Raw genomic sequence first — 24,158 nt, 5'->3', positions numbered from 1 at the left:
AGACTTCGGGAGTGACACCGGCAAAACAATAAACAAAACACCACTAACGAATACGTCCCAAACTAAGCTAACTCTAAACGAAAAGAAAATGACACAGACTAATCCTAACTCCCTAACCAAAACACAGAATAAGCAACACGTACGCAAACCAAAACAGCCGTCACTCCCCACGCACTTAACAGAAACGGACATACAGAACACCAAAGCCGAAACACAGTATCCGAGGGGCGAAGCAAGAGAGGAGTCAGGAGGAAGGCAAGAGATCAGAAACCAGAAAGCAGTCAAAACCAAAGGCAAAGGTACAGAGGGATAAGGCAAGAGACGAAAATCAGAAAACCAAAACTGTCATACACGATCAATCAAAAGAACACAAGCAAACCAATACCGCAAAAAAACCAACTGTGAGCAGAGCTCCCGCTACTCTCCCGCGCCGGCCTTTTCAATTCACAAACGCAGAAGTAGCGTCGAGGCTCGGGGCGTGGCCAGGTCCGGGAGGCGGAGACGAAGGCAGCCGAACAACAATCAGGACAATCCCCCCCCAAACCTTACGGCACGTAACACAGTAAAAAAATGTTAAATAGTATTTTTTTCCAGTACTGTGAATACAAATAATTCCTGTAAAATAACATTAAAACCTTGTATTTTTTGAAAAAATTTTCGTCTTTGTACCACAAAAAATTGTTAATATTTATAAGTTGGTAAAAAAACAGATCATCACTGGAAGAATACTAAAAAGTATTTGGGATTTAAGAAATTCCACGATAAAAATACCAATTAAAGCTTGTAAATTAACAGAATGTAACTGCTGTATCACTAAAAAATGCAGCAGTTTTAACATAAATCACTGTAATATCATGATAATGAAACGCTTTTTAATATCAAATATATGGACAAAGGGGTGGCATGGTGGTGCAGTGGTTAGCACTGTTGCCTCACACATGCTGAGGCTAATTGGAGCTGCAAAATTGCCCGTAGGTGTGCATGTGTGGGTGAATGGTGTGTGAGTGTGCCCTGCGATGGGCTGGCCCCCCATCTTGGGTTTTTCCCTGCCTCGTGCCCATTGCTTCCAGGATAGGCTCCAGACCCCCCGCAACCCAGTAGGATAAGCAGTTTGGAAAATGGATGGATGGATATACGGACAAATTAAGTAGGTTTTTACATATATAATGACATAAAGTCATGGCATAAAGTTTTTAAAAGATAGAAAAATTCTTGCGTACATCCATCCATACATTTTCCAAACCGCTTATCTGACTGGGTCACGGGGGGTCTGGAGCCTACTTTGGAAGGGGGGCCAGCCCATCACAGGGTACACTCACACACTCCTATGGGCAATTTAGCAAGTCCAATTAGCCTCAGCATGTTGTTGGACTGTGGGGGGAAACCAGAGTACCCGGAGGAAACCCCACGACGACATGAGGAGAACATGCAAACTCCATGCACATGTAACCCAAGCGGAGACTCGAACCCGGGTCCCAGAGGTGTGAGGCAACAGTGCTAACCACTGCACCACCATCAGCTTGTGACAAATCAAATACTATGAAAAACTGAAATAAAAGAATATTACCATGACAACTCCATTTTTAGAAAATTCTTTCGCCATTACCCATACATTAATCATTTGTGGGTCTTAAATCAATGATCTGCATGTTTCTACTGCGTTTAATGCAGCACAAAATCACAAACATACATATAAAAACAAGAAAAGGCAAAGCAGTATCATACTATGTGCTCCTTCTGACCAGAATTAGGAGACATTACTGCATTATAACATCTCTTTCTTTCAATGCTTTTTTATTTTCTTTTCTTAGCTATTTTTGCAATCTGCTAGCTAACCTCGCCTCCTTTCCGTTGCTCATTATGCTTGGTCATTTGATCACATAAATGTGGCTCTTTCCGCTGAACAGTAGGAGTCACTGTTACCAGAAACACTCTAAATTAAACCTTTTACAAATAATATTGCAAATAATGACATGCTGGAAACAAAATGAAACAAAATACATTTACTGGACGAAATACAAATATTAAATATATGCATAAGCCACCAATTTTCTGGCAACAGCTACACCATCAGCTTGGAGGGAGCCAGTTGCTCAGGGAAGAAGGGACCCACAGAGTGTAAGGACCCATTCTCTGCCTGAGTACGAGACCCACCGCTGGTCCGGACAGAAATACTGGTTGTGACAGCCAATGAAGATGTCTATAGACGAAAACACCATCCTGGGCCTTTGTAATGCCCTGCAGTCTTTTACTCTCTCGTGAGGGGGAGCAATATGGATTTCTAAGAACATCCAAAACTGTATTTAAACGTTTGACATTATGTGAAATGATAAGATACAAAAAATATCAGTTATAATGTTCAGAAGGTCAAGTGCACTCACCCTTCCTTTTGTTGGCATTAAGACTAATGGTGATAAATTTTGTTAACCGGGGGAGGGGGGCGCCACTAGAATTAATACCATACAGGAGAATGCTCGGTATGCCATATGCCCTGTATATGTATATCCTGTAGCTGCAGTGAGTATATTAGCATTATTGTTCATATGTGTACTGCCACTATAACAAGTGCATATATATGTGACAGTAAAACTTTCTGGGCATCTACATTGATAAAACTTAGGTGATAGTACTGTTTTGTTATTAAATACTATTACTAGATTGAACTGGCTTATGTATTTGCTCTTTAAGAGGTTTTTACTGTTGCCTGGTGTGCTGTAGTGCAACCTGTCTGACCGAAACCTATTTCTCCTCTCAGCACTAGGAGAATGGAGAAAGCAGTGGATTGGACAGATGACAAGTACTGGGCAGCTTCGAATAAGTGGGATGAGGTGATTGATTGGGGAGATGAAGGGTCTTCACCCACAACACCTCCCTCTGTCCAGGCTGGCACCAGCACTGGAGATGTGGATGTTGGGGTGGAACATCACCAGCAGCCAGTATTCAAATGTGTGTATTTCAGAGCTTTTTTTAACATGAGTTGGAGACAGTCTGATGTTAATTGGAGTTTAAAAAACTGGTCGGTACTATGAAAATGATTCTCATTGACTTAATAACAGCAGAATAGTTGCTGTAATCATATTACAATGTACAATAAAGAGAAATGTTTCTGTGCAACAGGCCAGCAAAAGAAACTGGTTTTGAAGTTGAGACTCCATCTGTGTGTCCAGCCTCAGCCTCAACATGTGGTCCAGAACGTAAATGACAGGGAGGAAGAAGCCCCAGTTCTGTGTAACATGTCATCTTGGAGGGAACCTGTTACTCAGGAACACAGGGAGTCCAAAAGGCATAAGGACCCGTTCTACCTGCCTGGATATGAGACCCACCACTGGCCTAGACAGAGATACTGGTCGCGACAGCCACCAAAGACCTCCATAGACGAAAACATCACCCTGGGCTTCTGTAATGACCTGCAGTCTTTTTCGCTGTCATGACAATTATGGATTTTTAAGACTGTATTTAAACTGTATTATAAAATTAAAATTTCAAGCAACTATTGTCTCAGCCAAATTATGTCCTCTGTGTCCATCAAAAATGCAATGAAAAAGAAAATATATCAATCATCGCAGTAGATACTGACTGTATTGAATTTCACTGGGATAGTGAATCCCTGGGAGAAAGTGAGATGTAGGTAGAATTTCATCTATTCTGTTATATAATCATTTGTGACATATTGCAGTAATGGAAAATAAATAAACCTATTAGAATCTTACATACCTGGATCATGTCCCCCCTTAGTCTCCTTTGCTCAAGGCTGAATAGATTCAGCTCAGCTAACCTCTCCTCATAAGACATTCCTCTAAGACCAGGAATCATTCTTGTAGCCCTACATTGAACCATTTCGAAGGCAGCAATGTCCTTTTTAAGGTAAGGTGACCAAACCTGCACACAATATTCTAGGTGGGCTCTTACCAAGGAAATGTATAATCTAAAAATCACCTCCCTTTACCTAAACTCCACACACCTAGAGACGTAACCCAACATCCTACTGGCCTTTTCAATTGCTTACCCACGCTTGCAAGAGTGGGACATGGCAGGATCAACATACACACCAAGGGTAGCCTAGCATTTTGGGTCAGATTATAGTTTCCATTACTTTTCTAGTAATGCAAGATAAACTAATTGCCTATAGTTTGATGGGTTACTTCTATCCTCTTTTTTGAATTTGGATGTTATATTTGTATACTTCATCTTATTGTCTTGAAAGCTAATCTTTCTTTGAGCTCTGACAGGTTGTGTAAGTTAATCACAGGAACCTGTTGAAATAAAATTATTTCTCCAGCTGTAAAGGGTGGGCACTGTGAAGGTGGTGTGGATCTGCTTAGATGCAGCCCCGGATAGGGTCTTATCTGAAGCATTGAAACAGGAGAACACACAGGAGTTTTGACAGCAGAGTTACTCTGGGACAAAACACAGTGTAAATCATAATATAAATATTTAGGATGACATTCTCAGTGCATTCTTACAGTACATACATAACCCCAATGTTCTGAGATGAACCATGTGATGTTGAGTGCAACTTATGCTGCTTCCTCCACTCAGTGTCAGCTACTCTTGAAATAAGAGACAGAATATTCGGATTCACTGCTTGACTTTTTGGTCTTTTCTCCACCTTGGAGCCCCTTTCTGGGTTAATCTAGATAACACATCTATTGTGGGAAAAAAAAACATATAAATACATTTTTGTCTTTTGTTCTGTGGCGAACACAAGATAAGTGGACTCGTGTGCCCCACTGTTTTCACTTCAAACTCACAGTGTTGATTTTACACTCTGAAATATGCAGTTAATATTCCAATATTTAAAAACAAATATGTACACCAGCAGTAAACACTTATGTAACATACCATAGGAGCATTGGTCACTTAAGGGGCTTTGTGGACCCCTGAAACCACCTCTGGTGCTGTCCAGTCCAGTGTCACTGAGTGCTCCTTCAGTGTTCTTCATTGCTCTCTGAATTCCCTGGAATTTAACAAAACAAGTCAAGGTAATCAGTTTAGAAATAAGTACAAACATCTCTGCAAAGTCTGACAGGTAAAAATTGGTGTACTTACATGGTGTAATGCGACCAATGAGCTTCCTTGCTTCAACTGGCCTCAGGGCACCAAGAAGATCCATTAATTGTATGTACTTCATGTCTTCAAGGTCTTCGACACCTAATATCTGGAGAGCCTCCACTACTTGTTGATGTCCACTTGGGTTAAGAATAGACTGAATAAAAGAGCCAAACAGTTCCTTCCCTATCTCCCATGATCTCTAAAAAGAAAGTGAGTCTGTGCTTTAATTTCTTCTGTTCTCAGCTGAATCTACAAATATAAATAATATGCACAGTTCGTGTCATTGGTGTTCAGAAATGTCAGACCTCTTAAATGTAGTTCAAGTCTCATTTAATTTCAACAAAACACTTAGGAAAATATAACAAAAAATATACACAACACTGTGCGGCATACATTGTCTTTCATTTTAGTCATACGTTGCTTTTAATTTCGTAATGCATGATTTGCAGCTATAAAGGAATATTTCATAACAGGATAACGGTAGGTCTTACTGTCACGATCGTCCGGGAAGCGGGCGAACGCGCTGGCAGGCGAGCGGGTAGGAAGCAGGCGAGCGGGTAGGAAGCAGGCGAGCGGGTAGGAAGCAGGCGAGCGGGTAGGAAGCAGGCGAGCGGGTAGGAAGCAGGCGAGCGGGTAGGAAGCAGGCGAGCGGGTAGGAAGCAGGGTGAACGGGGATTTATTATATGAACAAGGTGCAGGGAACATCTCACGCTGACTAACATCAATGACAGACAAGGGAAACCGGGGAGACCAGGACTTAAATACACAGGACTAATCAAAGTAACTAGACACAGCTGGGTACAATCTGGAACGAACACGTGGGTAAGCAGGGGGGCATGGCACACACGAGGAGCGGACGGGCCGGGCATCACACTTACTTTCTTAAATTGAAATATTTAAATAATGTGTTAGATGTTCATGTTAATATTAGAAATGATTCGCAAGAAATGATACACGTTAGCTAATTTTAACGTTTACCGTTAGCTGTCATGCCCGGCTCGTCCGCTCCTCGTGTGTGCCACGCCCCCTGATTACCCACGTGTTTCCCGGATTGTACCCAGCTGTGTCCGTTTGCTTTCAATCAGTCTTGTGTATTTAAGTCCTGGTCTTACCTGTTTGCCTTGTCTGTCATTGATGTAAGTCGGCGTTTCATGTTTCCTGCTCCCAGTCTGTTTAATAAACCCCAGTTTACCCCGACTTCCGCCTGCTTTCTGCCCGTTCGCCTCGCACGATCGCCGCTCTGCCCGCGATCGCGAGCGTTCCCGTGACAGTTAGCTATGTCTGAAATAGTCTTCATCCACAGCCACATATTACCTATATGACTGCAAAATAAAGCAATGCAACCAGCCGTTAGTTATAAAGAATAACTTAAAACTTACATTGACCAATTTTCAACGGGCCTTATCTGCCCTGTGAGTTTAGTTGTACTTTTATTCTTCGTCGAATTATCAGATCGATAACTTCTACGATTTGCAACGGCCTCTTCCTTTGTCATCCGTGCACACGCAGTTTTAGGACACGGTATCAACTGACAGCAGCACTGTCAAGCAAAGCATAGACCACTAGGTTTTGAAAAGTCTAAATATACGTACCTTGATGTTCCTTGGTACTTTTCTGTAGTTGCTTGTATTAGTATTATTTTTCAGATTATCCCATCAGTTCTAAACTGCAAATTTTTATGTCTTTATACAGAAAAAACTTTCCACTGTCTTCAGCGCATGCACAGAATTTGCACAGAATTTCCACAGTTTCGACCGGCGGCGTGCAGTCCAACACAAACTAAACTTTTTGTGAATTTATAAATCACTAGGCGTACACTATAAACGCTCCTGATTGTTCATGTTCAGATATAGACACTGTCAACTGAGCTATGGCAACTGTTTTATCGACTTGCTTCTCCGAATTAGGGATTCTGTAACTAATTATACAATAATATAATTGTACTTGATATCAATTTGATGACTCGCATATTCCCTATAATATAGGCTCTATATTTTCTAATTCTAATTTTCTAACTCTAAAAAGTCATTTTTTTATGTTTATAACCTTAGCTCTATGCAAACCATTTCATATATATGCAACAACACAGTACACTTATGGTGGATATCTGGTTTATTACAGTAAAACAATGTAGATTTTATGTATACTGAATGTAAAATTAAAGTTAATGAAAGCAAAATTATAGAAAACAGCTGTTGTGTTTTAGTAAAACGAAGGCACATGTTGGTACAGTAAAACCATAAATATTTTACAGATAAAGCATATGACCATAAGTTTAATTTCTGTAAAAATACAGAAAAGAAATTGACCAGTTTCACTGAAGGGGTTTCTCTGTTATTTTACAAACTGTGTGTAAAAATATGTTTATGCAACGTAGTTTTGATAAAACTTTTCTGTCATTTAACATAAGAGGAAAAAAATAACTATACTGTAGTCAAATTGGCTGATATAAAATGGTTTAAAACTGTGAAAAAAATTGCCTTTTTTTACAGTGTATACTTCCAGTCAGAAGGTACCACACCGGCAGATACGGATTTCTGAAATAGCAAAGTTAAAGGTCGGTGAATAATATCCCTCATCTCTTTTAAAACTATAGGTAAGATGCTGTTTTGATATCCTGTCTAGGGTTGGAGTGTAACAGTATTCACGGGAAAGGGGAATGGGATAAAGGGACAAACAGGGTGAGGGCAAGAAGGGAACACCAGTGGACAAAGGGATATTTTTTGTATTTTTATTTTTTTTCATGTATAATACTGACACTGAACAAATAACCCGGTGCAAAAGACTTTGGGAGTGACCACAGCCAAAATAACAAACAAAATCCCCAACTATCAAGTGCGACCCACAGCTAATCTCAACTAAGTGCAAAAGAAAAGGAAACCAAAAGGCAAACACTCCACCTCACTCCCTAACCAAATAAACAGAATCCAACACACACTTGCAAAACAAAATAGCAGTCACTCCCTATGCAGCAATACAATCACACATGCATAACTTACACACAAGTCAAAGCAACGATGGGGCTAGTGAAGACGGAAACCAAAGAAAACCAAGCGGGGAGACAGCAAGCCAAACTGAGGTCGCGGGGGGGACCGGAGCCTGTCCTTGGAACAACAGGCATAGGCAGGAACCAACCCTGGGCAGGAGTCAACACTCTGCAGGGCGCAAACACTCACAACTCAGATTTGCCAATTAACCTACCCTGCGCACTTTTGGACTGTGGGAGGAAACCGGAGCCCCTGCTGGAAGTCTTTCCCCATTCACCAGATTATATTGCCAGAAGACTGAAAGTTAGATATCAAATACTAGAGTGACATAAAAACAAAAAACAAGTTTGCTTGTAATGAGACGCAAAACAGAAGATTATCTCTTTTTATATTTTGAGAAAACATTTTAACATTTATCCAACCGGTCAAATGGTTTAATACTTCATACAGCAGCATTTCTAAACTCATTCCTCAGCCCACCAGACAGCTCCAAGTTTTTGCTCTGTCCCAGATCCCTGCATGCATGAACCAAACAGTCACCTTTTACTGCTGTGCTGAGAGCTTGGACAGAGCAAAACTGTGGATCTTTGCAGTGGGGTCCAAGGACTGGGTTGAGGAACCCTGGCATAGAGGAGACTGCAGTGAGAGCCAAGAAAAAAAGAGATTAGATAGGAAGGTAAAATGCTTCCATTAGCATGGCAAATAAGCTGCAAGTACAGACCCTGTGCTTCCATTACAAACAAAAAGCCTGTATGACCCTCCTAAACACACAAGTCAGATTAACTTAACCAGGGGAAATAAGCATAAAACTTGGCAAAGACTAGACTATGAAAAGCGAAGGTGAACATCATACTTACACGAACTTCTGCTAAAGCAAATGGACAAACCCCTTTTAACTGAATCAAGTTACTTAAGAAAATTAATAATCCAAAAATAAATCAATAAAAATTAAGAAAAACACAATTATGCTTTGAACTAATACTGCAGTCAGTCCTAAATGTTCCCATGACATTCTTTTCGTCACGACGTACACTCGGTACATACTGGTTGAAAACCATTTATAATCCTTCATGTACCAGTCTATGATGGAGCACCCCAACCTGGGCCGCCCATCCAACATGGCAGATTTCTGCCCCCTGGCCCCGGAGACTAACAGACCAACCTGTGAATAGGGAACCAGGAGGACATGGGCCGCTGACTGGATGGGCGACTCCAGAATGAGGTGAAGCAGAAGGTAGACTCCACAGCAGAGGACCGAGGAATGTAGACCGAAACCAGGGAACCTGAAGTGGCAAGAACACAAACCAGGACAGACATATAAAACCCAAGCAAAGGCATCAGTGGTACAGCCCACCAGCTTGTGAAAGATGGCTACCTGGCATCATGAATCTCTTAATCAAAAACCTTTGTGATGGCAACTTTGCCACCCAGGACTGATCCCTCCTAAAGACCTCAAGTTTCAATGCAAGGTTTCCGAAATGTTTTGAAACATTAGTCCATGTGACTGCTGTGGTATTGTTCCAGGCAGGGAAAACAACTTAGGAGAAAATTTACGTGCATGTTGGGTGTTTGTGGTACTGTTGGGCTGAGGGGGGTAATTGAGTGACTATTAACCTTTGAAATCCAATTATATTATTTAAACAGGTTAGTAGTTAGACAGTGTGATTTAGATGAGGATAAGGATGTTTTATTGTCATTACAAAACATGTTCTACATGAAGGGAACAAAATGAGGCACTCAGATCCGGTGTATTAGCAATAATAAAATAGAAATAAAATCGAAAGAACAATGCAATGAATAATATGGTAAAAATTAAAATAAAATAGAATAAAGACATTAAGATAAATTCCATTAGGAGAATTTAACCATGGATGTAGAGTGAGCAGGTGTGAGTGTAGTAGAGATTACTGAGGTCTATGTGTAATATAGAATATGTGACACTGGCTGAGGAACGTGTGTGTGTGCAAAGTCACAGTAATAACCTGCAGCACTGAGGGATCTATTGCAGCGAAACCCTGACATGTAACACTGGTGATGAATAGCAGTGTTAGATATAGGTATAGTGAGGTACATATAATTATAGTAGGTGTAGGATCAAGGCCTGAATTAGATTTACATACAGGGCAAATCTAGGTTACACATACACACAGAGATTACATATAAATATAAATTTAGGGGCAGTGTGTAGCTCAGTGGACTAAGCCTCTGTCCCTGTGATCAGAAAATTGCCCATTTTAGCCCAGCCTGGGCACATCTGTGGGTCCTTCAGCAAGGCCCCCAGCTCCCTGGGTGCCACTATGACTGGCTGCCCGTCACGGCCAGCTCACTCTGAGCAAGTTGGGGGAGGCAAAACGAAAATTTCTTGATGGGGATCAATAAAAAGTATTAATTCTTATCCTACGGTCTGAGCATTCGGTCAATCCAAGTACAGAGAGTGGTAATGTGGACAATGCTGCTTGCATTTCCGGCCCAGCAAGGCCTGCTGCTGCTCCACAGCTATATATATTCAGCACTGACCTTTTTCCATTCAGTGGTTGTTAAAATAACTTTGTGTAGCCTAGTAATGGTGTAGTGCAATATTCTTTGGTTTGTAATATAAGGGATTAAATAATATCTTCCAAGTGACATACAGGCCCTCCACATTTTCAGTGAAAGGAGACCAGAGAGCATGAAAGCTCTTCCTACATTTGCTTGTGCTGTATCTCAGATGTTCAGTAGGTAACATAGAAAACACATCTTTAACCTATTGTCTGAAGGCAGGGGGTCTGGAGGACTTCCACTGCGTGAGAGTTGTTCTTCCACCCAGCAGAGAGGAGAAGGCTGTGGCTCTGGCCTGTGAGGCGGTGTATTGTTTTTCTGCGGGGAGATGTGAGCATCGGGTGAGACTCCACTCAAATGCAGCCGCTTTGAGACAGACGTGGACTTTAAGGAAACACAGACTACACATGGAACAGCAATGACTGAGCTGGGGAACGCAGTGAGGGCAGGCATATTTATACACAGCACACTAATCAGCGACAAAACAGGTGTACAGGGTTAGGATGGAGAACTATAATGGGATACAGGAGAATTAGGAGGGTTACAAAGGGCCAGCAGCGACCTCTGCTGGCATGAGTGGGAGGAGACATGAAAAAATAAGAGATTACAGATCATGACAGGAGCACCAAGCACAGCAACAGTGGGGTCATGCTCAATTATCACACCACATATATGAGAAAACATTATGAAAATCTGTTCCCAAAAATTGTTCAAACATCAGCATGACCGAAACATACGACTGGTTGTATCTAGGCTACACTGGCACTGACAGCAGAGTGTAACAAATTACCAGCTACGACATATATCTGATGATTCAGAAGAAAGACAAGTTGAAGAAACAAAGTGGTTAATTGACTATTGTATAATAATCAAATCATTTCATAATCATGTAATACATAATATGTCACGATGGGAAGAGGGACAATCCAAGGGCAGCCTTGTGGGTTTTATTGCTGAACCAAAAGACATGAATAGAACCCAAGAGGAGGAGGAGAGCGCAAATAGGAGGGAGGGAGGAATAAGCAGGAGGAGTCGGGGAGAACCTACTAACACGGGGAGCAGAGAGGGGTCCTCCTCCTTTTTGGGTGAAACTAATTGCTTGTGACATGGTAAGAGGCAACTTCTTTCTTGAGAGAATTTCTTTAAAGGGCAAGACAACCAAAGCTGTAAATCTAACAGGAAAAAATAGCCTTTGTAGAATTCTATGTGAAGACCCTCTGGGCCAGGCGCCCTGCCGCTCTGCATTGTTTTCTTTGCATGTACAACTTTGTACTCCATAATTTTAATATTTTATCACGAAGCTTGAAGAGCAATATGAACTGTATCATGCTTTAAGTAAATTGCCTCATCCTTTATTAGATTTAAACACAAACACAATCCACAGCAAACTGTACTTACAGCCTTCATCCTGCTCTTCAGTCTCTGACGTGCTGCATCTAAATGGGGACTCGTCAAAAAGCCAAGTGGAGCTGTCATGAATGAAGGCCTTGTTCAAGCTTCCCCTGCCTGACAGCAGGTTAGTCTCTCATTTGACTAAAGTATATTTAACTTCTACAGAACTTTGCAGGCTCATCTAGGATGGAGAATTTCTGCTGCTGAGCGCATTAGAAGAGATTCTCAGAGGGAGATACGAGTCCTAGGTGCCTGCTGGGTACATATTGAAGACAGAGTTAGGACCGACTCCAATAATTCTGCACTGTCTCCCAGATTAGGGGAAAAATTGTATTTTACTGAATATTTCATTTATGGAATTTTACCTTAGACTTGGCCAGCAGCCATGTGGATAGATTTCAGAACGACAGACGGTCTGTGGGTTGGGGGAGACAGGCAGGTTGGCCGGTGGGGGCACGCGGAATGCTCCTGGGGGTGTGGTGGGTGTGCTTATATGATTTACAGGAGCCGAGGCTAACAAAGGCACTAAACTGCACAAACAGCCTCCTGTACGAAGTTTTACATGAAAAGGGGCCATGGGCTTGTTGGCGCTATGTTTCTTAGCAGACTGACTAATACAGCCAACTGGACCATCTACCTCTTCAAAAACATCCATGCAGAGTTTCCTGCCTGTTTCTGACAGCTTTCACTGTTATTCTTTTGCTCCAGTCCTTTGTACTTTTCCAGGTTTTAGTACCTTGACCTTTACAATCTGGAGGATTGCTACCCTCCAACTAGCTGTTTTGGGTCAAAATGGCCCCATCTGTGTTAATTTGTATCATTAATTACAGCATAAATCAATACATTCCAGATGAATTTTAAGGAATTTCAACAAAAGCCTGTATCATTTTCGACCACCATGTGACGCCACAAGCCGTTGGAAAACCACTAAGATGTCAATATGAGATTTGGCAGAACAGAAAATATGATGTTAAATGTATCACAGTGCAATAGTTTTAAAAATAAATCAATGACTTTGCACGACTATTTTATGTGTTTTGTCAAATAAAAAACCTGAAGTATTTGAACTTGAACTGATACTGAGCAAAATATTACCTCTTACTTATATGACGGTTCGCATTATCTATGATACTGGTGCCAAACCTGAGGATGATCTGAGGTGCTGCTCTGTAAGAGACATGGAGCGATACACCTGAAGAAGCAGCAGATCTCGTATTGCAGGAATTGGAAAGCAGCAGTACAGAAAGGGACAGTACTGAAGTAGGTGTGAGACCTCTGTTGAGGTTTCGGAAGTGGAATTTGCAGAGGAAGAGACTGATATTACCAAAGATGTGCAGATGTGCTGGTAGTCAAAAGCACTGGACGGACATGGTCCAGGCAGGATTACAGCACAGTACACAATGAAAACCTCTCTGCGGCCAACCAGGCTCTGCATTCGGCAAGCCAAAGATATCCTGTCCAACTTTTTATTCCAAGATCAATGGAAAAATCAACATGAGCAACCTGGAGGTAAGAAGGAAATTTGTCAAGGACTAGAAAGAAATAACAGCAAGGGAGTTTACGGCATATATGGGGCTTTTAATATTGGCTGAGGTTTTCAAATCCAATTAAGAATCAATCAAAAGTTTATGAAGTGCGAAAATGAGACCGGTGATTTTTCTAGCAACGATGCCCAAACAAAGCTTTTGTGACGTGTTGCTGGTTATCTGCTCTGACGATCGTCAGTCCAGAGCACTCAGGAAATCCAGCGACAAGATGGCGGCGATCTGCAAAGTATGAGAGCTCTGGGCAAACATCATTCCGCTGATGCATATCACCATTGTCACACATGGTTCGGTTCATGGGTAACTAATATCTTCTTTATTACTGCTTCACATCGATCTACATTGTCACAACAGTTTATAGTTTTTAATTACCAAAAAAATCATATTTTTACGAACATGTTGCCAATACGTATGTAGTGAGTATCAATTTCATGTTCGTGTTCAATGAATCATAATGGATCATTTATTTTAGTTACTATATTTACTCACGATTTGTACCTGAGTAGTGACTGTGTTATTAAGTCAGTAATGAATAATATTGTAAAGTGCTATGAAAAATGTCTAACGTTTATATCTGATTCCTGTATTTGGCATCGGATGAGTATTCTCTCCATCTGCTGTTGCAGTCTGCTGCCCATTTTGACAGCATATGCTCCGAAAACCGGACAGATATGGAATTAAATTTTGGGCAGCCTGCGACTCCAAATTGAATTACTCCAGGAGAATCGAAGTGTATATCGGGAAGTCTTCGGGGGGGGGGGGGGGGGGGGGGACCCTCCTAGGCCCCTTTCCAGGTGAGGCTGAACTCTGCCGAATCACAGGACCAGAGGGTCTGGGAGGGCCAGCAGGGCAGGAGGACATGAGGGGTTGGCGGGCGATGAGAGAACCGCAGAGCAGTAGAGCAGCAAGGAGACAACAGGAGAGGAACAGGAAGATGACAAGGGACATACAGGGCAAGAGCAGAGACTGGCAAACCCTCTCTGGGAGACAGACATTCAGCCTGCCGCTTTCTTGGGCTCCTGTTGATACTGGTGACCAGAAACTGGGACCAGAGTAACCGGAGTCTGGGATGAAGGCGGGACCACGTAGCAGGACCCAGGGCACTCTAGCAGGACATCCTCTGGATCCATCTTCTCTGGGCTGGTGGCAGCCTGCAGGCATGTGCCGGTGGGACATCAGGATAGAAAGTGGGCACCAGCAGGCCGTCAGGAGATGAGGTGGGCACCGGCTGGACGTCTGGGGACATTGAGGTGGGTGCTGGCCAGGCATCAGGGGACAGAGAGGTGGACGCTGGCCTGACATTATGGAGCAGTGTGGCAGGTGTCGGCTGGTTACCAGGGAACCGTGTCAGATTCTATGAGAAGCCTAGAGGCAACCAAGGCCTCACCTGTGTTGGACACTGTGGGTGCGGCCTGAGCGGCCCTCTGGGCCGGGAGCCTTAAGTGCGGATGTAACGACTGCAACGGCCGGCTCTCCTGGGCCAGATGCTGTAGATGCAGTGTCTTTCAATCACGAGTGCGCTTCCCTAACCATTACGTCACCACTGCTCACTACTATGTGTACTACTAAAAGAGGCAGTAGGGTCTTGTCCAGCCAGCTGACAAAACGTTTCCACATTTAATTGGAACGAAGGACAGTAGGAAACATCTGTATTGTGTGCAGACTTCCAATAAAACCATGTTGAAGCAAAGTCCGACCTCTACTGTGGTCCAGCACTCTGACAACCATAGAACTAGGAGTGAAGCCTGTTCTTCTGTGCTGGAGAGCTTTGGGGAGCATGTTTTGGCGAACAGGGGGACCACAGTAAATCCCAGAGAAGCATCATGTTGTCAGACTTCAAGTGACAATGAGGACGCAGGTCGCCCTACGGCAAACGACATGGAGACGGCGGGCTCCTTTTCTCCAGAGCACCCCACCTCTGCGGGGTTCAGCACACTCACTCCATTCCAGAGGGCCCTGAGGATCTCCACTATAGCTGTCACACCCTCCACTTGGGAGTCCGGGGAGAGGGCGGCTATGCCCTCCGTCAGAGATGGGCCATTCTCTCTGGGGAAAGATGTACTACGGCCTGAACCAGCGACATTAGGTATACTTGACACAAGCAGCAGTGATCGGCTGTAGGGACCTGGGGAATCTACTGGAGCTTGTCGAGTTCCGTCAGTCTGTTGGGTGCCAGGATGAACGACTCTGGGAGCAGGTGTTGTCAGACAATAAACTGGGATTTACTGAGATCAAGATGGGAGGCAAGGGAACAAGCAACATGGAGGGCACCACATCAATGGCGAACACAGGGCCAGGAAGCACTTATACAGGAATAACAAGGGAACAGACTGAAAGTAGCTGGGAGTGTTTAACATGAGGGATGGAACGAGACGCGAGACCAACGAGCAGCAGGCATGGCTTATTAGAGCCACGTCAGGGAGGTGGCAGGACATGACGTTTGGGGCTATGGTTAGGGTTAGGATTAGGCTTAGGTTTAGAGTAAAGTGTTTGTGGCAGAGAGCGGTCAGTAGTACAAGGACACGACTACACCACCTGGGGAATTTCACCACAGGAAAAATTACTCTAAATTAAGAGCACACAAGTTCATTTACCGAATGGAGCTAGAGATGTGTTTGTACTATTAACAGGTTGTTGAAAATATAAAACAAAGAAACAAGACAAGCGCTTTAGCATCAACAACCTTAAAAAATAAACCAGCAACCAGCCTTTGGCCACTGGCTGACTAAACTCAAGCAGGAGACAGGTGTCCGGGGAAGTTGATCAAAAGGGGGAATAGAGTCCCTTAAACTAACACACACACACACATACACACACACACACACACACGCACACACACACCTGTGCTCCACCACACTGATCCCCACACAAATATACTGCACAAGGTGAAAGTGTGAACACCACCACCCCAGACCAATCAAATCTTAGTCAGCCAGATCAATCGAGGCAGCCACTGCTCACAGTCTCCCAGAAAATACCCCAATCTAACCAAGAATCTGAGTGTTGAAAACTATGAAGAGTGCAAACAATGAGTAGCAGAATACAGGCTGTCCCTCTGTATCAGTCCCAAACAGAAAGAAAGGGCGGCCCAAAGTCTGTTAAGTCGCAAAACTAGGGAATGAAACAGCTCCAAATGCAGGAAAAGGTGCGACGATCCTTAGCGCGTTCTAAGGCTCCCAGCGCATCGCTGATGTCCCACCGAGGATCAGGAGCTTCAAGCCGCGGTTGTTGGGCGACATCGGACCGGCTGAGGACAAGACAAGACTGACGGAAAAGAAAAACTGACGTAGGAAACACAGCAGCCACAGTGCAGGTTCAAACTATTATTGTCTGACAAACCTGCTGGAAGAGGCATAAACTGAAGCTGACGAGCAACTGAAACTGTAATCCTGGCAACAACCGTAACTACAATTAAAACACATCAAGTAAAGCAACTGACAAGTAGCTATAGGCCTAGTCACCAGAATAACTTGCAACCACTGGAGCTGCAACACAGACACCAGAGAAACACTGCAATATAAAATATTACCATTAGCCATTTAAATCAAGCAGAGGATTAACGCTAATTAAAACAGCAAAACCTCCCACCAAGACACAGAATAAGTGTGAACCTCAGCCAGCATGCCAGCGTACCACGGCAGACCACTGCGGTGCGGAAGGGGAGTTACCGGACCGGGAAACGCCAATGACGCCTCCACACACTAGGGGTCCCCACACACACTTACCAGAAATAATCAACAAGTCCTACCCGCAAAATTCCACACTGCTACAGTTGGATGGCCCTGGGATTTTTCTCCAGAACCCCAAGGCTCAATGGAAGTACCGCGAGATTCTTAAACCCTTACCTGAGGGAGGAGCAGCGTAAGGAGAGGTTCACCAGAATCCCCGGGCTGGATGGACATCGTTCATCCTTTACCTGGGGAATGAGGCTCCCAACTCGTGGTGACTTACCCAAGCCCTGGTGCTGGATCATCATTAAATGCTTACATGGGGAAAGAGAGACCTTACCCTTGGCCTCCAAGCCTGGAAGTACCCTGAGCTCTAGACCCAAGCTTATCCCTAACCCATAAGCATAGGTTCGCAGCATGAACAGTTCTCACCTGATACCAGAAAACCATACATGTTCTTAATCTGAAAATCAGTTCATCATTTTTCCAGAAGGTGGCAGCATCAACACTGCAAGCTTGGCCCATCCCTTTGGATACAATGAGCTATCCTTACATTTTGAAATTTTTTAAAACTTATTTAAATCAGTAAAACAAATTACTTCCAAAAAGGATAGAATCATGTCTACCCAATACCCCTTGGCACCATGTTAGTGTGAATGGAGTTTTCACTCCAGCCCTGAGGGATTCAGAGCAGACACAAAAGATTGTGAAGCCATGTGTGATTTACAGTGAAAGGTGACTGAACACAACGCACAGCCTCTGTTATGACTCCACTGTTCACCATGGTTCAGCACCATCTATATTTCTATTATTTTTAAGGTATTTTACTTGTGGTTTTACACTTAACATGGTATCGACAGGCTTGCTCCAAAGAGATCTCATTGTATTTACACAGTGACAGTAACGCTGCCTTATCTTGCGAGAGGAAGTAGCATATGGGTGCGCTGCTAACGTTAGCATTAGCAAACCTAGCTGCCTAGCAGTGTTGGTAGTAACTCGTCAGTGTAATTCCACTACTTTTGTTTGCACCATGTATTTCAACATCGACGCGATGTTAATGTGATCACTATGCAACCTTTAGCCCACTGTTATTTTCCTTGATTATGTAATTATACTGGGCAGGTCAGGCAGAGGGAGCAGACGCTGATGCAGCACATTGCCGCACCAACCACACGTCCAAACTGCTGCCGATCCTGGCCGGCGACCCCCCAGGCAGACACACGGTCGAATCCCACCCTTATTATAATTACTTTTATATGCAGTAATTGGTAATTAGTAATTTTCAGTAGCTTGCACAAGGCTGCTGACTAGCAACGTTATTCGTTGGCTGAATCCGAAATAGCTGTAGTGCTACGATGCTGGATTGTTACAGGGAAAGTGATAAATGCAGACCCCTTTATTCTGATTGTGTTAAAAATCAAATGTTTTTACTCAGATTTCATCCATTTGGTGGTGTGCTCTTTATATGCCATGTTTTTCTAAAAGAAGATTTTTTAAAAATAGAATGGAAAAATAGAGCAGTGCACTGAATTGTAATGCCTGTATCTTGAAACGTAGCGTGTTGTCAGACTCTCCGATACACAGCTCTATGGTCCATACAGAGGAGATGAGGAACATGCAGTCTGCTAAGTCACGTGGTTACCTTTCGTTAGGTGGCTACGTTTACATGCCTTAACGCAATTAAGATGTTTTCATGTAAACAGATTAATCGGGGAGCTCATTTATAAAGGCTTCATGTGACTGAATAAGACGAGAAGCATTCATACATACATTTATAGGAAGATTTTGGGATTTACAAAGAAAAACGTTTTGTGAAAAAGACACACATCTTGTGAACGAGGTTGAGAGATGCTGTTTTGACAGAATCCTGTAGAGGGCACTGTGTATGCTAAATCGAAGGCTCCAGTAATGTATTCGGCATTTATAATCATAAACAATAATAATTGAAATATTTGTGGGCAAATGGCAATTGGCTCTGAGATTAAAGTTTTTTAAAATGAATTTGCTTAAGTTTTTGGGCCGGCATGGTGGTGCAGTGGTTAGCACTGTTGCCTCACACCTCTGGGACCCAGGTTCGAGTCTCCGCCTGGGTTACATGTGTGTGGAGTTTGCATGTTCTCCCCATGTCGTCGTGGGGTTTCCTCCGGGTACGCCGGTTTCCCCCCACAGTCCAAAAACATGCTGAGGCTAATTGGAGTTGCTAAAAAATTGCCTGTAGGTGTGAATGGTGTGTGAGTGTGCCCTGCGATGGGCTGGCCCCCCATCCTGGGTTGTTCCCTGCCTTGTGCCCATTGCTTCCGGGATAGGCTCCGGACCCCCCGCGACCCAGTAGGATTAGCGGTTTGGAAAATGGATGGATGGATGTATGATAGAATGATTAAGCTGTAGCACATTTCAAATAATATTTCATTTGTAACACATTTGTTCTCCAAACTTCTACATTTTTAACCTTTGGCCACAAGATCATCTTCTTCCTGCCAGTATCTTTTCTTTTCCTTTGATCCTCGGTTGTTGGAATCTGCTCTGCTGCTTGGAAGTTCCCTGGGGAGTTAGTGTTGGGGGGTTCTGGTGGAATGTGACCATCGGCAGCCATGGGCTGGATAGCGCTGTGGTGCTCAGCCTGGCTCTGTGCCCTTCTAGGGGCTCTGTGTCCTTTGTTAGCACAAACATTTTGCACACATAACATTACCATGCATACAGTATTTCTCGTATTTTACAAAATACAAAAACACTGATCAAAGTCTGTAGAAAAAAACATTTTATTTCATGAACTAAGTCAAATATGAATCATAAAACACAATTAAAATACTTTTTTTGAATACATGCCTCAGAAATTGCACATCCCTGATTGTGCGTTACCTTCATGCTGCCTTGAAATTTTTGATTTCTTCACTGTAGCCCTATGTTATACAATCTTATCTTAACCTTATGTTAACTGATCCTATTTTTATTTCTTAAATATTCCCTCCACCACCCCCTCTCTGAGGAGGACTGCTTTATTTACAATTAATCTAATCCTATGTTATACAATCTTATCTTTACCTTATGTTAACTGATCCTATTTTTATTTCTTAAATATTCCCTCCACCACCCCCCCTCTGAGGAGGACTGCTTTATTTATAATTAATCTAATCCTATGTTATACAATCTTATCTTAACCTTCTTAATTAATCCTATTTTTATTTCTTAAATATTCCCTCCACCACCCCCCCTCTGAGGAGGACTGCTTTATTCATAATTAATCTAATCCTATGCTATATAATCTTATCTTTAACTTATGTTAACTGATCCTATTTTTATTTCTTAAATATTCCCTCCACCACCCCCCCTCTGAGGAGGACTGCTTTATTTATAATTAATCTAATCCTATGTTATACAATCTTATCTTAACCTTCTTAATTAATCCTATTTTTATTTCTTAAATATTCCCTCCACCACCCCCCCTCTGAGGAGGACTGCTTTATTCATAATTAATCTAATCCTATGCTATATAATCTTATCTTTAACTTATGTTAACTGATCCTATTTTTATTTCTTAAATATTCCCTCCACCACCCCCCCTCTAAGGAGGACTGCTTTATTTATAATTAATCTAATCCTATGTTATACAATCTTATCTTAACCTTCTTAATTAATCCTATTTTTATTTCTTAAATATTCCCTCCACCACCCCCCCTCTGAGGAGGACTGCTTTATTCATAATTAATCTAATCCTATGCTATACAATCTTATCTTTAACTTATGTTAACTGATCCTATTTTTATTTCTTAAATATTCCCTCCACCACCCCCCCTCTAAGGAGGACTGCTTTATTTATAATTAATCTAATCCTATGATATACAATCTTAAGCTTACCGTAACCTATCCTATCTTAACATAGAATAAAATTATCTTATCCTATCTTTCTTATCTTATGCTATGCAATCCTATCTTATTCTTATACTATGTTATCTTATATAATCTTATCCTAAACTTATGGTAATTTATCATGTCTTTGTAAAACATAAAATGGCATACAAGTTAAGACTATCTTAACTTGTCCTATCTTAACCTTATCCTATCTTAATCTTATCCTATAGTACCTTATGCTATAGAACTACATGGTAACATATCCTAATTTTATCTTATCCTAAGTACGTATGACAACTCTCGTGTAATTATGTGCTGAATCTACAGGGAAATGTAGCTATGTGCATCTGACTGATAGCCCATCTCCACACCCATCTCCTGAGCCCTGGGCATGGTACTTAGCTGCTCCAGTGCATCAATAGGAAAGATGAACTCATCTTCATCAATCCTACGTCTCTTGGTTGAATAAGTACCCTCATTATCCTCATTCTTCCCCTGTTTCGCCAAGTTAATTTCATTTAAATATCTGTTCCAAAACTCCTGACACCAGTACTCAGTAAAGCACTTGGCGTCATAGGTCATTTTAGAGTACTTGGTTACATAAAAGTTATACAACCAATAGAATTTTTCCAGGTGAGATGAGGCGGCTACAGCCTGTGCTGGAGCCTGAAGCAGAGGGGTCAGATGAACCAGGCCTGGAGCTGAATATGGATGTGGAGCTGGGCTTACAGGTGTGACTAAGTGTGGGGATAAAACAGAGGAGCCCATAAAAAGAAATGGGGATGAAACAAAAGGGGAGGGGGCTGAAGACGGAAATAAAAATGAAGAGGAGGAGAAGGTTGGTGAGCTGGGCTTAGGCTCTAACCCCTTCTGTTGGTCATACCTCCTTCTTCGCCCTGACCGGCCTCCCGCCGTTTTTCTACGGCGGCCTGTGCCCTGCTGACCCCTGCTGGTTGCCACCGGGATGGCAGCAGATCCAGGAGAGGCAGACGTGGTCAGGGAGCTGGCTGCCGGCGGCCTGGTGCGGCACTTCTTCCGACGGCCAGCATCACTGGAACTGGTTTGTCCTTTGGGATTATAAAGACAGGGGACAGCATATTTAATTTAAATGAAACATTATGTCACTGTACAACAACACTACATCACAACCATCACAGATATCACACTTGGCAGTCGGTATTGCACACTAAGAAAAATCCTGCCGTCTTTATTGGATACAGGAAACACACGCTTGGGAAACTTATGCGCTGGTCTTGACTTGGGCCGTCTGCGTTTCAGCAGGGGAACCTGACCTATAAAAACAAGCCAGTTTGTGCACAGATTCCCTGATACGCAGAACAACAGCGAAAAACAACACTGGAAAGGTTCATGTGCATCAAATATAGCAGCCCACTCAATCCAAATGCTGGCATCAACAACTGACTATTAAGTCAAATCCTTTACATATCTTACACTTTCCATAAGTTGCATTATTTATTCACTCTCAAGGTACCAAACTAAGATTTATGCTTTTTCTGATTACTACCGCGTTTCCCCGCAAAAAAGCCCTAACATGATTTTTCAAGAAGCTCGTAATATAAGCCCTAGTTATTGTCCCATGGATTGTACGGTAACTAGAATGAGATGCGGTTATACTACGAGAAGGCTACATGGACAAGAGGCGCTCATTTAAGGACAGAGTTATTGCTAAACATGAGAGATTGGGGACACTGGTTCTACAGGAAATTGAGTTGCGAGATATTCAGGACGGAATTTGGAACTTGGAGATTTACGATGATGTTCCAGAAGAACATGACATGACGACTATATTTGAATAAACATATACAGTATACAGCAGAATTTTGTTCATGAATAAATTCACCGTCAAACTGTTTACATGGAAAGATACTGTTAGAAGATGACATGATGTCTGTGTTTGATTAAATGTGGATTTTTTTCATGAATACCGGTAAATATACTGTAGCATGTTATACTTGGGAAAATACTACCTTAATATAAGCCGTAACGCGTCATTTGGAGCAAAAATTAATATAAGACCCTGTCTTATTTTCGGGGAAACACCGTATATTAGGACATATTCAGCTGTTACTTTACCACTTCATGATGATTTTCTCTGATGTTTAAACACAGCACAGCCACAGATTTTACTGATTTCATTATATAAAGCAGTAGACATGCAAAAAGACTCCCGTATATTAAAGCTAAAGGTGAACTACTTTATTATTTAGACATGTACTTCTAAAACAAGATAATAGAACAGAAGATTCAAGAAGACTAGTCAAGCATATTCTGACTTTAACTCTTTAAGTGCTGAGTTAGTCTGGGCATCATTTTGCCATCCTTACCTCGGCCAACTGGACCGGGGATGTATTCCGGGGCGATCCGCACACTGACTGCACCTTTCGGCAGCAGCCAGTCAATCCTCTGGAGATTCACGGTGGTTTTCACGATGGACATCTTTCGCGTCTTCTCTCTTGCTGATAAACTGCAAGTCTGAGCTGCTTTAAATGTTCAAATGAAAACTCTAAACGGAAAAGAATTGTTATGATTCGGTTGCTAAGCTACGGTGGCCGATTGGTGTCAGCGCGCTGCAAAGTCTTCAAACGCTTTAATCAAATGACAAAACATACGATCTACATTTACAAAAGCTCAGAAACGTAGAAGTACCACAAAATTTTAAGACAAGTTTAAAAACATATAAGCGCTGAAAATCCGCTCACAACACAGTTGTGAAGTTTCTGGGTGACAAAGAAACAAGACGGACCAATTATGGTTTAACTGTATATCGAATGTTTACGAAATGTCGATATCTTATCAAAACAGGATATAGAATGAAACACTACATTATATCAATCAATCATTCGGTCGCCATTAAAAATATAGAATAATATTCCTTCCTTGTTATAAGTAACACGAGAGCTGCGGTCTTGAAGTTGCACAGACTCCCAGAATTCATAGCGATAATTACGCGACCCATTCAATTAGTGGGTTTTTTGATAATTGGGAATGCGTTGGGTGCGTTCGACTTCACTAAGGTCTGACTGCAGCTGACGTGAGGGGGAGCGCCATCTGCCGGCGGCTGCAGGAGTGTAATATAATAATATAAACTGTAATATAAACTTGTAATA

The 24,158-nt window shown here is 42.4% G+C and overlaps 1 protein-coding gene across 1 annotated transcript in view; it reads right to left on the bottom strand.

Moving 5' to 3' along the window:
* LOC125723384 (NACHT, LRR and PYD domains-containing protein 12-like) overlaps positions 1–24,158 on the bottom strand; it is a 169,041-nt gene that overhangs the window by 9,084 nt on the left and 135,799 nt on the right. The window lies entirely within an intron of this gene.

The sequence above is a fragment of the Brienomyrus brachyistius genome, unplaced genomic scaffold (assembly GCF_023856365.1).
Source record: "Brienomyrus brachyistius isolate T26 unplaced genomic scaffold, BBRACH_0.4 scaffold48, whole genome shotgun sequence".
In the NCBI taxonomy this organism is placed as follows: Eukaryota; Metazoa; Chordata; class Actinopteri; order Osteoglossiformes; family Mormyridae; genus Brienomyrus; species Brienomyrus brachyistius.
Note: the sequence above shows the minus strand (reverse complement) of the source record. Positions and strands in the feature narration are given on the sequence as shown.